The sequence below is a fragment of the Magnolia sinica genome, chromosome 6 (assembly GCF_029962835.1).
Source record: "Magnolia sinica isolate HGM2019 chromosome 6, MsV1, whole genome shotgun sequence".
NCBI lineage: Eukaryota > Viridiplantae > Streptophyta > Magnoliopsida > Magnoliales > Magnoliaceae > Magnolia > Magnolia sinica.
The window spans coordinates 59,530,843-59,546,070 of record NC_080578.1 but is presented as its reverse complement, the minus strand read 5'-3'; the positions used below and the strand labels follow the sequence as shown (position 1 = coordinate 59,546,070).

General features: G+C 35.8%; 1 pseudogene; it reads left to right on the top strand.

Moving 5' to 3' along the window:
• The first annotated feature begins 13,091 nt into the window (after positions 1 to 13,091).
• Positions 13,092 to 14,036, top strand: LOC131250051 (uncharacterized; annotated as a pseudogene).
• The last annotated feature ends 1,192 nt before the right edge of the window (positions 14,037 to 15,228 follow it).

The following is a 15,228-nucleotide window of genomic DNA, read 5'->3' as shown; positions in this document are numbered from 1 at the left end:
TTTCAAATCTGTTACACTGGATAGTCATCCTAAAAAAATTCATAAGATTGTTTGAAAGGAATCTCATTCATAAAATTCAAAAGAATATAACCTACCAATGATCATACAACTTGCTTCTTTTCCATTTGAGCAAGGTGCTGGATGTGGGTCCAAGGATGATACAGTACCACAGGTCAACACAATCACGGTGCAGGCATGCAATGTGTCCAAGTGGTCATCGATAAGTGTAACCATAGTATGACACAACAACCTTAAAGCATAGTATATATCGGTCCATTCGGATTGATGCCCTATTACCAGGAATCTGGTCAACAATGGGGCTGCAGTTAACCAATTACAATGGAGAATCTCTACGCCAAAATCTCGAATTTACGACGGGCCAAATCCGTTGCAAAACCAAATTATCCATTGCATGATCCGTCATAGGTTGTCGAGTCAAAGAAATCAAACGTTGGAAGGGATGCGATGGATTTTGTTCGTCGCAAATTTACCACTAAATCTATTCATCGCAAAAATTAAAAAATTATAGCATAATTATGTAAAAATCGACTCAAAGTATTCGTCATTTTAAAATTTGGCGATGGATATCGTCCGTCACTAATCTTAGGAGAAGCGATGGACCTCAAATCTGTATTCGATTTTTGACTTCATCAGAAATTATCAAGAAGTTTGGTTCGTCACTAAAATTTCAGCAAAAAAAAGGTACGTAAAGTTTGTTTTTTTTTTAAAAAAAAACTATTACACCTGATAGTCATCCAAAAAAATTCACTTGATTATTTAATAAGAATCATATTCACAAAATTCAATAGAATATACCCTTCCAGTGATCATCCAACATGCTTCTTTTCCATTTAAGGAAGGTGTGGGAAGTGGGGCCAAGGATGATACACTACTACAGGTCAATGTAATCACAGTGGAGGCGAAGGACATGTCCAAGTGGTCATCGATAAGCTTACCCACAGTATGACACAACAACCTCAAAGCATAGTATATATCGTCCCATCTGGATAGATGGCCTATTACCAGGAATTTGGTTAACAACGGGGCTGCAGTTAACCTATTAACAAGGAAAATCACTATGCCAAAATCATGAATTTATGATGGAGCAAATCTGTTGCAAAACCAAATTAACTAATGCATGGTCTGTCACTGTTTACCGGGTCACAAAAATCAAACGACGGATGCGATGCGATGGATCTACGACAGATTTAGTCCCTCACAAATTTGTCAAAAATTAAAAATTCATCGGTTAATTATGGAAAAACCATATCGAATTATTCATCATTTAAAAATTTGATGATGGATACAGTCCGTGGCAGACCTTAGGAGAAGAGACGGACCTCAAATCTATCGTTAATTTTTGACTTCATCAGAAATTAGCAACATATTTGGTCCGTCGCTAAAATTTTTGCAAAAAAAAAAAATAAAAATTGTTAAGTTTATTTCTTTTTTTTTTTTTAAATCTGTTACACCAGTTAGTCATCCAAAAAAAATTCCCATGATTGTTTGAAAAGAATTACATTTAAAAAATTTAAAAGAATATATCCTACCAGTGATCATACAATTGCTTATTTCTATTTGAGTAAGGTGTTGGAAGTGGGTCCATGGATGATACAGTACCACAAGTCAACACAATCAGGGTGGAGGAAGCCAACGTGTATGAAGGTCATCGATAAGCCTAACCACAGTATGACACAACAACCTGAAAGCATAGCATATATTGGCCCACCCGGATTGATGCGCTATTACCAGGAATCTGGTTAACAATAGGGCTGCAATTAACCTGTTACAATAGAGAATCACTGCCAAAATCATGAATTTATGATGGACGAGATCCATTGCAAAACCAAATTAACCGTTGCATGGTCCGTCACAGGTTGTCGGGTCACAGAAATCAAATTTTGGAAGGGATGCGACGGATTTAGTCCGTTGCAAATTTGCCACTAATCTTATCCATTGCAAAAATTAAAAATTCATAGCTTAATTATGTAAAAAGCAACCCGAATTATTCGTCATTTTTAAATTTAGTGATGGATATCGTTTGTCGCTGATCTTAGGAGAATGCTACGGACCTCAAATCTGTCATCAATTTTTGACTTCATCATAAATTAGCAAGAAGTTTGGTTCATCGCTAAAATTTCAGAAAAAAAGGGCGTTAAGTTAAAAAAAACACTTACACCAGATAGTCGTCCAAAACAAATCACTTGATTATTTAATAAGAATCATATTCACAAAATTCAAAAGAATATACCCTTCCAATGATCATCCAACATGCTTCTTTTCCATTTGAGGAAGGTGCGAGAAGTGGGGCCATGGATGATACCGTACTACAAGTCAACGTAATCACGGTGGAGACGAGGGACGTGTCTGAGTGGTCATCCATAAGCCTACCCACAGTATGACACAACAACCTCTAAGTATGGTATATATCGGCCCATCTGGATAAATGGCCGATTACCAGGAATCTGGTTAATAATGGGGCTGCAATTAACCTATTACCATGTAGAATCACTACACCAAAATCAGGAATTTACGATGGAGCAGATTCGTTCCAAAACCAAATTAACCAATGCATGGTATCTCACTATTTACCGAGTCACAAAAATCAAACGACGAATGCGATGCGATGTACCTACGACAGATTTAGTCCCTCGAAAATTTGTCATGGATCCTATCTGTCGCAAAAATTAAAAATTCGTCGGTTAATTATGGAAAAACCCTTCGAAATTATTCATCATTTAAAAATTTGGCAACGGATACGGTCCGTTGCTGATCGTAGGAGAAGAGATGGACCTTAAATCTATCATCAATTTTGGACTTCATCGGAAATTAGAGATAGATTTGGTCTATCGTTAAAATTTCTTAAAAAAAAAACGGTGTTAAGTTTGTTTCCTTTTTTTAAAAAATCTTTTGCACTGGATAGTCATCCAAAAAAAAAAAAAAACATTCACAAGATTGCTTGAAAAGAGTCACATTCATAAAATTCAAAAGAATATATCCTACCAGTGATCATATAACTTGCTTCTTTTCCATTTGAGTAAGGTGCCGAAAGTGGGTCCAAGGATGATACAGTACCACTGGTCAACACAATCATGGTGGAGGCAGGCAACGTGTCCTGCATGGTCATCGATAAGCCTAAGCACAGTATAACACAACAACCTCAAAGCATAGTATATATTGGCCCATCCAGATTGATGCCCTATTACCAGGAATCTGGTCAACAATGGGGCTACAGTTAACCTATTACAATGGAGAATCATTACGCAAAAATCAAGAATTTACGACGAACCAAATCTGTTGCAAAACCAAATTAAACATTGCATGGTCTGTTCAAGGTTGTCAGGTCACAGAAATCAAAAGTTGGAAGGGATGCGACGAATTTAATCCATCGCAAATTTGCCATTAATCCTATCCATCCCAAAAATTAAAAATCCATAGTTTAATTAGGTAAAAATTGACCCGAATTATTCGTCATTCTTAAATTATCATCCGTCGCTGATCTTAGGAGAAGCAGCGGACCTCAATTCTGTCGTTGATTTTTTACTTCATCAGAAATTAGCAAGAAGTTTGGTTCATCGTTAAAATTTCTGCAAAAATAAATAAATAATAATAATCTTACACCAGATAGTCATCCAAAAAAATCACCTAATTATTTAATAAGAATCATATTCATAAAATTCAAAAGAATATACCCTTCCAGTGATCACCCAATACGCTTCTTTTCCATTTAAGGAAGTTGCTGGAAGTGGGGCCAAGGATGATACAGTACCACAGGTCAACGTAATCACAGTGGAGGCGAGGGACGTGTCCGAGTAATCATGGATAAACTTACCCACAGTATGACACACCAACCTCAAAGCATAGTATATGTCGTCCCATCTGAATAAAAGGCCTATTACCAAGAATATGGTTAACAATGGGGCTGCAGTTAACCTATTACCATGGAGAATCACTATGCCAAAATCATGAATTAACGATGGTGCAGATCCGTTGTAAAACCAAATTAACCATTGCATGGTCCGTCACAGTTTACTGGGTCACAAAAATCAAACGACGGATGCGATGCGACAGATCTATGATAAATTTACTCCCTCGCAAATTTGCAACGGATCCTATCCAATGCAAAAAATAAAAATACGTTGGTTAATTATGGAAAAATCCTCTCGAATTATTCATCATTTTTAAATTTGGCAACGGATACGGTTCGTCGTTGATCTTAAGAGAAGAGACGGACCTCAAATCTATCGTCAATTTTTGACTTCATAAAAAATTAGCGACATATTTGTTCCATCGCTAAAATTAATTTCTACAAAAAAATTAAAATTTCTAAAAAATAAAATAAAATAGCATTAATTTTGTTTCTTTTTTAAAAAAATCAGTTACACTGAATAGTCATCTAAAAAAAATTCACATGATTGTTTAAAAAGAATCACATTCACTAAATTTAAAAGAATATATCCTACCAGTGATCATACAACTTGCTTCTTTTCCATTTCAGTAAGGTGCAAGAAGTGGGTCCAAGGATGATATTGTACCACAGGTCAACACTATCAAGGTGGAGGTAGGCAACGTGTCCGAGTGGTCATCGATAAGCCTAACTACAGTATAACACAATAGCATCAAAGAATTGTATATATCGGCCCATCCGGATTGATGCCCTATTACCAGGAATCTGGTCAACAATGGGGCTGTAATTAACCTATTACAATGGAGAGTCACTACGCCAAATCACCTATTTACGACAGACCAGATCCGTTGCAAAACCAAATTAATCGTTACATGGTTCGTCATAGGTTGTCAAGTCACAGAAATCAAACGTTGGAAGGGATGGGACAGATTTAGTTCGTCACAAATTTGACACTAATCCTATCCATCGCAGAAATAAAAAATTCATAGCTTAATTATGTAAAATTGGCTTGAATTATTCGTCACTTTAAAATTTAGCAATGGATATCATCCGTCGCTGATCTTAGGAGAAGTGACGGACCTCAAATATGTCGTCGATTTTTGACTTCATCATAAATTAGCAAGAAGTTTGGTTCGTCACTAAAATTTCTGCAAAAAAATAGCATTAAGTTTGTTTTTTTTTAAAATATCTCTTACACCAGATAGTCATCCAAAAAAATCACTTAATTATTTAATAAGAATCATATTCAAAAAATTCAAAAGATTATACCCTTCCAGTGATCATCAAACATGCTTCGTTTCCATTTAAGGAAGGTAATGGAAGTGGGGCCAAGGATGATACGGTACGACAGGTCAACGCAATCATGGTGGAGGTGAGGGACGTGTCCGAGTGGTCATCGATAAGCCTACCCACAGTATGACACAATAACCTCAAAGCATAGTATATATCTGCCCTTCTAGATAAATAGCCTATTACCAGGAATCTGGTTAACAGTGGGGCTGCAGTTCACCTATTACCATGGAGAATCACTACGCCAAAATCACGAATTTACGATGGAGCAGGTCCGTTGTAAAATGAAATTAACCATTGTATGGTCTGTCACTAATTTTTTTTTAAAAAAAATTAGTTACACCGGATAGTCTTCTAAAAAAAATTCACTTGATGGTTTAAAAAGAATCACATTCACTAAATTCAAAAGAATATATCCTACCAATGATCATACAACTTGCTTCTTTTCCATTTCAATAAGGTGTTGGAAGTGGGTCCAAGGATGATACAGTACCACAGGTCAACACTATCACGATGGAGGCAGGCAACGTGTCCAAGTGGTCATCGATAAGCCTAACCACAATATACACTACCAGAAAAAGGGGCAAAGGCTACGGATAAAATCCGTAGCCTTAGACCTATGGCTACAGTTCTAGTCCGTAGCATGACCATAGTCGTGCTTCTTTTCCATTTCAATAAGGTGCTGGAAGTGGGTCCAAGGATGATACGGTACCACAGGTCAACACTATCACGATGGAGGCAGGCAACGTGTCCAAGTGGTCATCGATAAGCCTAACCATAGTATACACTACCAGAAAAAGGGGCAAAGGATACGGATAAAATTTGTAGCTTTAGACCTATGGCTACAGTTCTAGTCCGTAGCACAACCGTAGTCATAGGTGCCGTAACAATAGATCTGGAATCTATAGCTATAGAATTAATCTGTAGCTATAGGTTACAACAGCTACAGATATAATCCATAACAATATGCCAAATTTAATAATGGCTACAGCTGTCGGATTACCGGCTACGGTGAATATCCGTAGCTATTTTGTATATTAAAAAAAATATATATAATCATTTGTTCATTCAATTACCACCTATATAATCATTCATTCATTCCATTACAATCATTTACAATCATTCAATCATTCAATTACAATCAATTACAATCCTTCATTCAATCAATTAAAATTACAATCAATTACAATCCTTCATTCAATCAATTACAATTACAATCCTTCCTTCAATCAATTACAATAATGCTAAAAATACAAATCTTTAGCTTCATTAGAGAAATTTACTCGACTGCACCCTGAAATTTCAATGATAAAGAATTGAAAGAGAAGATATATTTTGATGGTATGATATTTTTTTCCCAAGTAAATAGGCCTTTTTCAGCCATCACCCACCTGAAGAATCAAAAACCGATTGTTGTCCAAGTCCACTCCTTTTCCTTTCAATTTCTTAGTGACCTCTGTAAAATTACTTCCACGGTAATTTATGTAGTGCTTTGAAGAGTTGTCTCGAAATGCAACTCTAGTAATGACAAAGTCACTTCCTGGAATAGCTTCGTATATTCCATCATCCTACAAATAGTCATGGCACTAATAAATCAGAATGACCATTGGGGGAAAGAAAAACAAAGTGAAAGAAGTGCATCATGCATAACCATTTTCTTTTTTCCTTTTTTTTCTTAATAAATCAATAAAAACTCAAAGAGGAATGAAATTGACACAAAAGGAATGGTCTCATCATATGGTTTGTAGGGCCAAAATAAACGTCTGGACGATTTCCGCAAGGAGGACCATCGGTAGCCACAAGTACCCACTTCCCAAGGAATGGTCTCACGATATGGTTTAGGTTATAAGTTTATGTTAATGTTGTAGGTTATAGGTTTAGGTTTAGGTTTAGGTTTAGGAATTTGAGAATACATTTACGTTTTAGGTTTAGGTTTAGGTTTTACATTTAGGTTAAGGTTATAGGTTTAGGTTTAGGTTTAGGTTTAGGTTATAAGTGTAGGTTTATAGGTTTAGGTTTAGGTTAGGTTATATGTTAAGGTTTAGGGAATTGAGTTTAGGTTATAGGTTATAGGTTATAGGTTAAGGTTTAGGTTTAGGAAATCGAGTTTGGGTTCGGGATTGGGTTTAGGTTTGGGTTTTCAAGTTTAGGTTTAGGTTTAGGTTAAGGAGTTGATATTAGGATTAGGTGTAGGTTTAGGTTTAGGGATTTGAGAATACATTTAGGTTTTAGGTTTAGGTTTAGGTTTTAGGTTTAGGTTATAAGTTTAGGTTTAGGTTTAGGTTATAGGTTATAGGTTATAGGTTTTGATTTAGGTTAAGATTATAGGTTTAGGTTAAGGTTAAGGTTAAGGTTTAGGTTATAGGTTTAGGTTAGGGTTATAGGTTTAAGTTATAGGTTATATGTTATAGGTTATAGCTTTTGGGAATCGAGAATAGATTAAGGTTTAGGTTTAGGAAATCAGGTTCGAGTTCAGGATTGGGTTTAAGTTTGGGTTTTCAAGTTTAGGTTTTAGGTTTAGGTTAAGGTTTGGTTAATTGGTTATAAGTTTAGGTTATAGGTAATAGGTTATAGGTTAAGGTTTAGGTTATAGGTTTTGGTTTAGGTTAAGGTTATAGGTTTAGGTTTAGGTTTAGGTTATAGGTTTAGGTTAGGTTTAGGTTTAGGTTATAGGTTATAGCTTTAGGGAATTGAAAATAGGTTAAGGTTTAGGTTTAAGAAATCGGGTTCGGTTTCAGGATCGGGTTTAGGTTTGGGTTTTCAAGTTTAGGTTTAGGTTTAGGTTAGGGAGTTGAGATAAGGATTAGGTGTAGGTTTAGGTTTAAGGATTTGAGAATACTTTTAGGTTTTAGGTTTAGGTTTAGGTTTAGGTTATAGTTTATAAGTTTAGGTTATAGGTTATAGGTTATAGGTTTTGGTTTAGGTTAAGGTTTAGGTTATAGGTTTTGGTTTAGGTTAAGGTTATAGGTTTAGGTTTAGGTTTATGTTATAGGTTTAAGTTTAGGAAATCGGGTTTGGGTTCGGGATTGGGTTTAAGTTTGGGTTTTCAAGTTTAGGTTTAGGTTTAGGTTAGGGAGTTGAGATTAGGATTAGGTTTAGGTTTAGGTTTAGGGATTTGAGAATACATTTAGGTTATAGGTTTAGGTTATAGGTTTAAGTTTAGGTTTTAGGTTTAGGTTAAGGTTTAGTTATAGGTTATAAGTTTAGGTTATAGGTTATAGGTTATAGGTTATAGGTTATAGGTTAAGGTTTAGGTTATAAGTTTGGGTTTAGGTTAAGGTTATAGGTTTAGGTTATAGGTTTAGTTTGGGTTTAGGTTAGGTTATAGGTTTAGGTTATAGGTTATAGCTTTAGGGAATTGAGAATAGGTTAACGTTTAGGTTTAGGAAATCGGGTTCGGGTTCGGGATCGGGTTTAGGTTTGGGTTTTCAAGCTTAGGTTTAGGTTTAGGTTATGGAGTTGAGATTAGGATTAGGTGTCGGTCTAGATTTAGGGATTTGAGAATACTTTTAGGTTTTAGGTTTAGGTTTAAATTATAGGCTTAGGTTTAGGTTATATGTTATAAGTTTAGGTTCTAGGTTATAGTTTATAGGTTAAGGTTTAGGTTATAGGTTTTGGTTTACGTTAAGGTTATAGGTTTAGGCTTAGGTTTAGGTTATAGGTTTAGGTTTAGGAAATCGAGTTCGGGTTCGAGATTGGGTTTAAGTTTGGGTTTTCAAGTTTAGGTTTAGGTTTAGGTTAGGGAGTTGAGATTAGGATTAGGTGTAGGTTTAGGTTTAGGGATTTGAGAATTCATTTAGGTTATAGGTTTAAGTTTAGGTTTTAGGTTTAGGTTAAGGTTTGGTTATAGGTTATAGGTTATAGGTTAAGGTTTAGGTGGTAGGTTTTGGTTTAGGTTAAGGTTATAGGTTTTGGTTTAGGTTTAGGTTATAGGTTTAGGTTAGGTTTAGGTTTAGGTTATAGGTTATAGCTTTAGGGAATTGAGAATAGGTTAAGGTTTAGGTTTAGGAAATCGGATTCGGGTTCGGGTTTGGGATTGGGTTTGAGTTTTCAAGTTTAGGTTTAGGTTTAGGTTAGGGAGTTGAGATTAGGATTAGGTGTAGGTTTAGGTTTAGGGATTTGAGAATACATTTAGGTTTTAGGTTTAGGTTATAGGTTTAGGTTTAGGTTTACGTTATAGGTTATAGGTTATAGGTTATAGGTTATAGGTTATAGGTTAAGGTTTAGGTTATAGGTTTTGGTTTAGGTTAAGTTTATAGGTTTAGGTTTAGGTTTAGGTTATAGGTTTAGGTTTAGGAAATCGGGTTCGAGTTCGGGATTGGGTTTAAGTTTGGGTTTTCAAGTTTAGGTTTAGGTTTAGGTTTAGGTTAGGGAGTTGAGATTAGGATTAGGTGTAGGTTTAGGTTTAGGGATTTGAGAATACATTTAAGTTATAGGTTTAAGTTTAGGTTAAAGTTTGGTTATAGGTTATAAGTTTAGGTTATAGGTTATCTCTTTAGGGAATTGAGAATAGGTTAAGGTTTAGGTTTAGGAAATCGGGTTCGGGTTCGGGTTTGGGATAGGGTTTTCAAGTTTAGGTTTAGGTTTAAGGATTTGAGAATACATTTAGGTTTTAGGTTTAAGTTCAGGTTTTAGGTTAAGGTTATTGGTTTAGGTTAGGTTTAGGTTAAGGGTGTGGTTCCTGCAAAAACAGATATAAACACGGCCTGTTCCAATTGGTTGGGCCCCTCCAATGTTGTCCATAGGAAATGGACAGCTTCATTATGGTCATAACAACGGTTCTCATCTTCCAGGGACCCCCACTCATACGGATAGCTCTGACGCATATCTTGGTCTTCTCCATCAATTTCGAGCAAATATAGATATAAACACAGCCTATCCAAATGGCCAGGCCACTCCAATGATGTCTATAGGAAATGGACAGCTTCATCATGGTCATAACAGCGGTTCCCATCTTCCAGGGACCCCCGCTTATCCGGATAGCTGTGACACACATCCGGGTCTGCTCCATCAATTTCGAGCAAATACAGATATAAACACGGCCTGTCCAAATGGCCAAGCCACTCCAATGCTTTCCTTTTCATGATTCAGAGAAGGTAACTCGAGAGTTTTCCTTACCTTCCATTGTATGCTTCCAAAGTGCAGATGCCCTCTGAAACACACATACATCCTGAGAATCGCTTCTCAAAACTGCAGACTGTTTTATTTTGAAACTCGTTCATCTCACCTGAAAACCTGTCACATAATGAATAACTGTAACCACAATGATAACTATTGTGAATGCACTATAATGAACAAATTATTATTATTATAGATAATTGTAATTACAACATAGATATCATGCACACGATATCACGTAATGTATTGTTTGATGAACTACACATGTGCATAATTGATAAGAGATGTACCAGATGCTTGAATTTGAAATATGTAGCTCCAATCCTCCCACATGCAACATCCACCTAAAAGAATCCGTAGGTTTAGGGATTTGAGAATACATTTAGGTTTTAGGTTTAGGTTATAGGTTTAGGTTTAGGTTAATGTTAGGTTATAGGTTATAAGTTTAGGTTATAAGTTATAGGTTATAGGTTAAGGTTTAGGTTATAGGTTTTGGTTTAGGTTAAGGTTATAAGTTTAGGTTTAGGTTAAGGTTTAGGTTTAGGTTATAGGTTTGGGTTAAGGTTAAGGTTTAGGTTATAGGTTATATATTATAGGTTATGGCTTTTGGGAATTGAGAATAGGTTAAGGTTTAGGTTTAGGAAATTTGGTTCAGGTTCGGGATTGGGTTTAAGTTTGGGTTTTCAAGTTTAGGTTAGGGAGTTGAGATTAGGATTGGGTGTAGGTTTAGGTTTAGGGATTTGAGAATACATTTAGGTTATAGGTTTAGGTTTAGGTTAAGGTTTGGTTATAGGTTATAAGTTTAGGTTATAGGTTATAGGTTATAGGTTATATGTTAAGGTTTAGGTTTAGATTTAGGTTATAGGTTTAGGTTAGGTTTAGGTTTAGGTTATAGGTTATAGGTTATATGTTTAGGTTAAGGTTTAGGGATTCGGGTTCGGGTTCGGGTTCGGGTTTAGGTTATAGGTTATAGGTTTAGGTTAAGGTTTAGATTTAGGTTATGGGTTTTGGGATTTGAGAATAGGTTTAGGTTATAAGTATAGGTTTAGGTTGGGTTATAGGTTAAGGTTTAGGTTTAGGTTTTGGGTTTTGGGATTTGAGAATAGGTTTAGGTTATAAGTATAGGTTTAGGTTGGGTTATAGGTTAAGGTTTAGGTTTAGGTTATAGGTTTTGGGATTTGAGAATAGGTTTAGGTTTAGGTTGGGTTATAGGTTAAGGTATAGGTTTAGGTTATAGGTTTTGGGGTTTGAGTATAGGTTTAGGTTTAGGTTGGGTTATAGGTCAAGGTTTAGGTTATAAGTATAGGTTTAGGCATGAAAGAACCATAGAATATCTTACTTGAGAGCCTGTTGGAACAATTAAAGCATATGAGGAGCTTACCTGCTTAGGTAAACATTTGTTTCATCTAGCATCCTGTCCCATCTTTTAAGGGCATTTAGATCAGTGGTCTGTATCATCAAACCATGGGCCCTGAACCCAAGTAAAATGCATATCCTCATGTAGAAGATCATGACGTTCAAATTGGAAGGGGTCTGTTTATTTGTATGAGAGTTTCAATGCATGTCTACAAGTTACCGCCAGTAAACATGTTCTCATAAGTAGTAATTGACAGAGGGCCAATGATATAATGGAACTAGTTTCTATTAAGAGCTTAGCATGGTTTGCCTTTCTGTATACCATGTCATGATACGGACTGTTCGTCTAGAGGTACCACTGTAAATGGCCTAACATGGCAAAAATATCAGGAATTAGGGATCCACCCTCCATTAGAAGGTGAACTAGAAACTACCTTTCTGGAGCATCATTTCTAACAGAGTATGGACAATGTCATCTCTGTTGAGTAAGTTTTTTGATGTAACTTATTCACGGTGGAACCTAGATGAACAGTCTAGTTAATCATGTGGTGAGGTGGAATTTGCAAGTCTTATAGCAATTTCTCTTTTATAATGCCATGTAGTTGAGAATGGATAATATATAGAGGAATTCTAAGATCGTCAAATTACAGAATTTACAATAAACTCACATTTTTAGCATGTACAAGTGGGTCCCATGGATTATTGATCCAGCCCATCTGTGTGTTGGGCCCCACTGGAAAGAAAATGTCCCAAAATTCCTCAACAAGACCATCCTAAACTTTCAAGTTCTGGCCTAAAATTGGATGGCCAAGAAGAGAAATACAGCAACGGTCCACATTCGGCTCAGAAAATGCAAAAACTGATGGTTAAGATCTTACAATTTGGGCCTTCGTGGGGGGCTGAGCAGAGCAATTGTCCAAATAATTGAACCATGGGCTCAGAAAATGCAAAAACTGATGGCACATGCTCTGACTGCTACATACACCTGTCCTTTATAGTATGTATAAGCAAAAGTAGAAAATATTGGTATTTTTATTAATCAGAGTGAGTGTAAAAAATGGCTCCCTAAATAAAATGGAATATGCTATTTAAGGTATCAAAGACATTCCTCGCATGTATAGACATGTATGGAAAATGGAGGTTGATAAAGCAGAAATCTAGAATGACAATGTAAAAACAAAGACAACAGAAGGCTGAACATAAAAGAAATAAAAATTTACATGTTACAAATCAAAAGGCACCTAATAGATAGGAACAACCTATGAGAGGAAATTACCAACTCAAAGGATAAAAAAAAGACTGTTCAACATCACATCTTCCTCTTGATATTATGTGCTTAAAGTTACAGTCAAGAAGAATTTCTGATCCTTGACCTGAAAATTTGTATAAGTGGGGCTATGGTTTAGTAATTAGGAATGTTTATCCGAGGGATGTTATGAGGGCTAGTGTTATGCTTGAGAGGAAGGAGTATGCCATCATCTTAGCGTTCGATGTCAAAGTAACACCTGAGGCTCGGGAGCTTGCAGATGAGACTGGTGTGAAGATATTCATTGTCGATATTATCTATCACTTATTTGATCAGTTCAAGGCTTATATTGACAATCTTAAGGAAGAAATGAAGAAGGAAGCTGCAGAAGATGCAGTCTTCCCCTGTGTTCTAAAGATTATGCCGAACTGCATTTTCAACAAAAAAGATCCAATTGTCCTGAGTGTTGATGTCCTTAAAGGGATTGTAAAGGTCGGCACTCTAATCTGTATTCCTTCAAGGGATTTTATCGATATTGGATGAATAACTTCCATTGAGATTAACCACAAACAGGTTGATATAGCAAAGAAAGGCCAAAAGGTGGCCATAAAGATTGCTAGCACCAACGCTGAAGAACAACATAAGATGTATGGTAGGCATTTTGAGATTGATGATGAGCTTGTTAGCCACATCTCGAGGAAATCTATCGACACACTTAAATCAAATTATCAGGACGACTTGTCTATTGAAGAGTTGAAGCTGGTAGTGAAACTGAAGACTCTCTTCAAGATACAGTAAGCTAGAAAAGAAAAGAAAAGGAAAAAAGAAAAAGCAAGAAAAGGAAAGGGAAAAAGCAGAAAGCAGAGTGAAGAATAATTACAATCTGAAGTATTGATGAATACGGCTTGCACAAGAAACAATATATTAAGCAATATAAGGAAAATAGAAGATATAACTTTGAAATGAGACCAAGAGACTAGTTAGGAATCACTGGTTCAAAGGAAAGCTCACACAACTCATCAACACGACCAAGAATTGAGGCCATAGTCGGGGAAACTCAACCTTTGAAGTGTATAAATTATGAGATGATATGTGAATGTTGTTACAATATACACCTCTGCCATGGCCAATTCCAATGTCAGGTAAATGAGAGAGCATGTGGTTTGGTCAGCAGACATATCATAGGACTTCTGCCAACCATTTAGAAGCACAACCCAAATTGCTACAAGAAAGATTAAGATAATGATGATAGTTTAAATGAAAGCCAACTTTGAAGGTTAATACTAATACAAAAGCAACACCTACTAGAATGTTTTCTTCACAGTACAAGAAAATATGCATGCGATTATATGAGAAGAAAACAATTTTTCTTTAAAAAATGAAAAGAATTTGAGAAGACAGTAGAAAACTTACAAAACAGCAAGATCGAGTCCTATCGCATTTTGTTAATGTATATCACACCATTCAGTCTCTAACTGTAGAAATTGCAGAATAGAACTTTCAGCAAATGCATAGCAATATGTAGCTAAAACATTAGAAAAGAAAGTGTGGCAGAAAAATTAGTCTGAAAAGCTCAAAGATATTTTGATATGTAACAACCACCATATACAGGCATATGATTGTGAACAGAAATTTAGAGGACTCCAGGCTCAATAAAATGGACCATCTTTAACAAATTCTGCTAGCTTCTACACACAGCTACTACATGGGTAATCAGTCACTAACCATTAGTGTGACTCACACCAAGAGCAAGAAGCCCTTCCAGGTTTGTTGGGTCTGCTTCATGTGCCTGCATCATTGATGCAATAGCCTGCAATACAAATAAATTTCTTAAGATGAATGCTTCCAAAATGATATCCTTGTTGAATGACAACAACATCAAAACTACTTTTTTAATTTTTCATTTTATGAGAAGATAATAAAGAATGGAGAATACAAAAGTCTCCAAGGATTTCATTTCACCATTCCTATAAAGATGACCATGAATAATACAAGCAACTATGAACAACTTTATGAATCTATAACCTATTTCATGACGAGAGGGCTTACAACTGCAAAAGACAAAAGAAGCATCTCAATAGACAATAGTTTCTCTTTTACAAAAATTCCTATAATTCTAGGACCACTGATAGTCTAAGAAAAACAACAACACAAGGGAAGGTAAAATAGGTAGACAAAAAAAATGCACCCATTAGCAACTTTGAAGAATCAGAGGCTAGTTTGGTTCAACAAATCTGTATCCATGAATCAGAAGCTAGTTTGGTCCATGCAACCAGAGAATCAAATAACTCAGCTTTTTTACAAATTGATC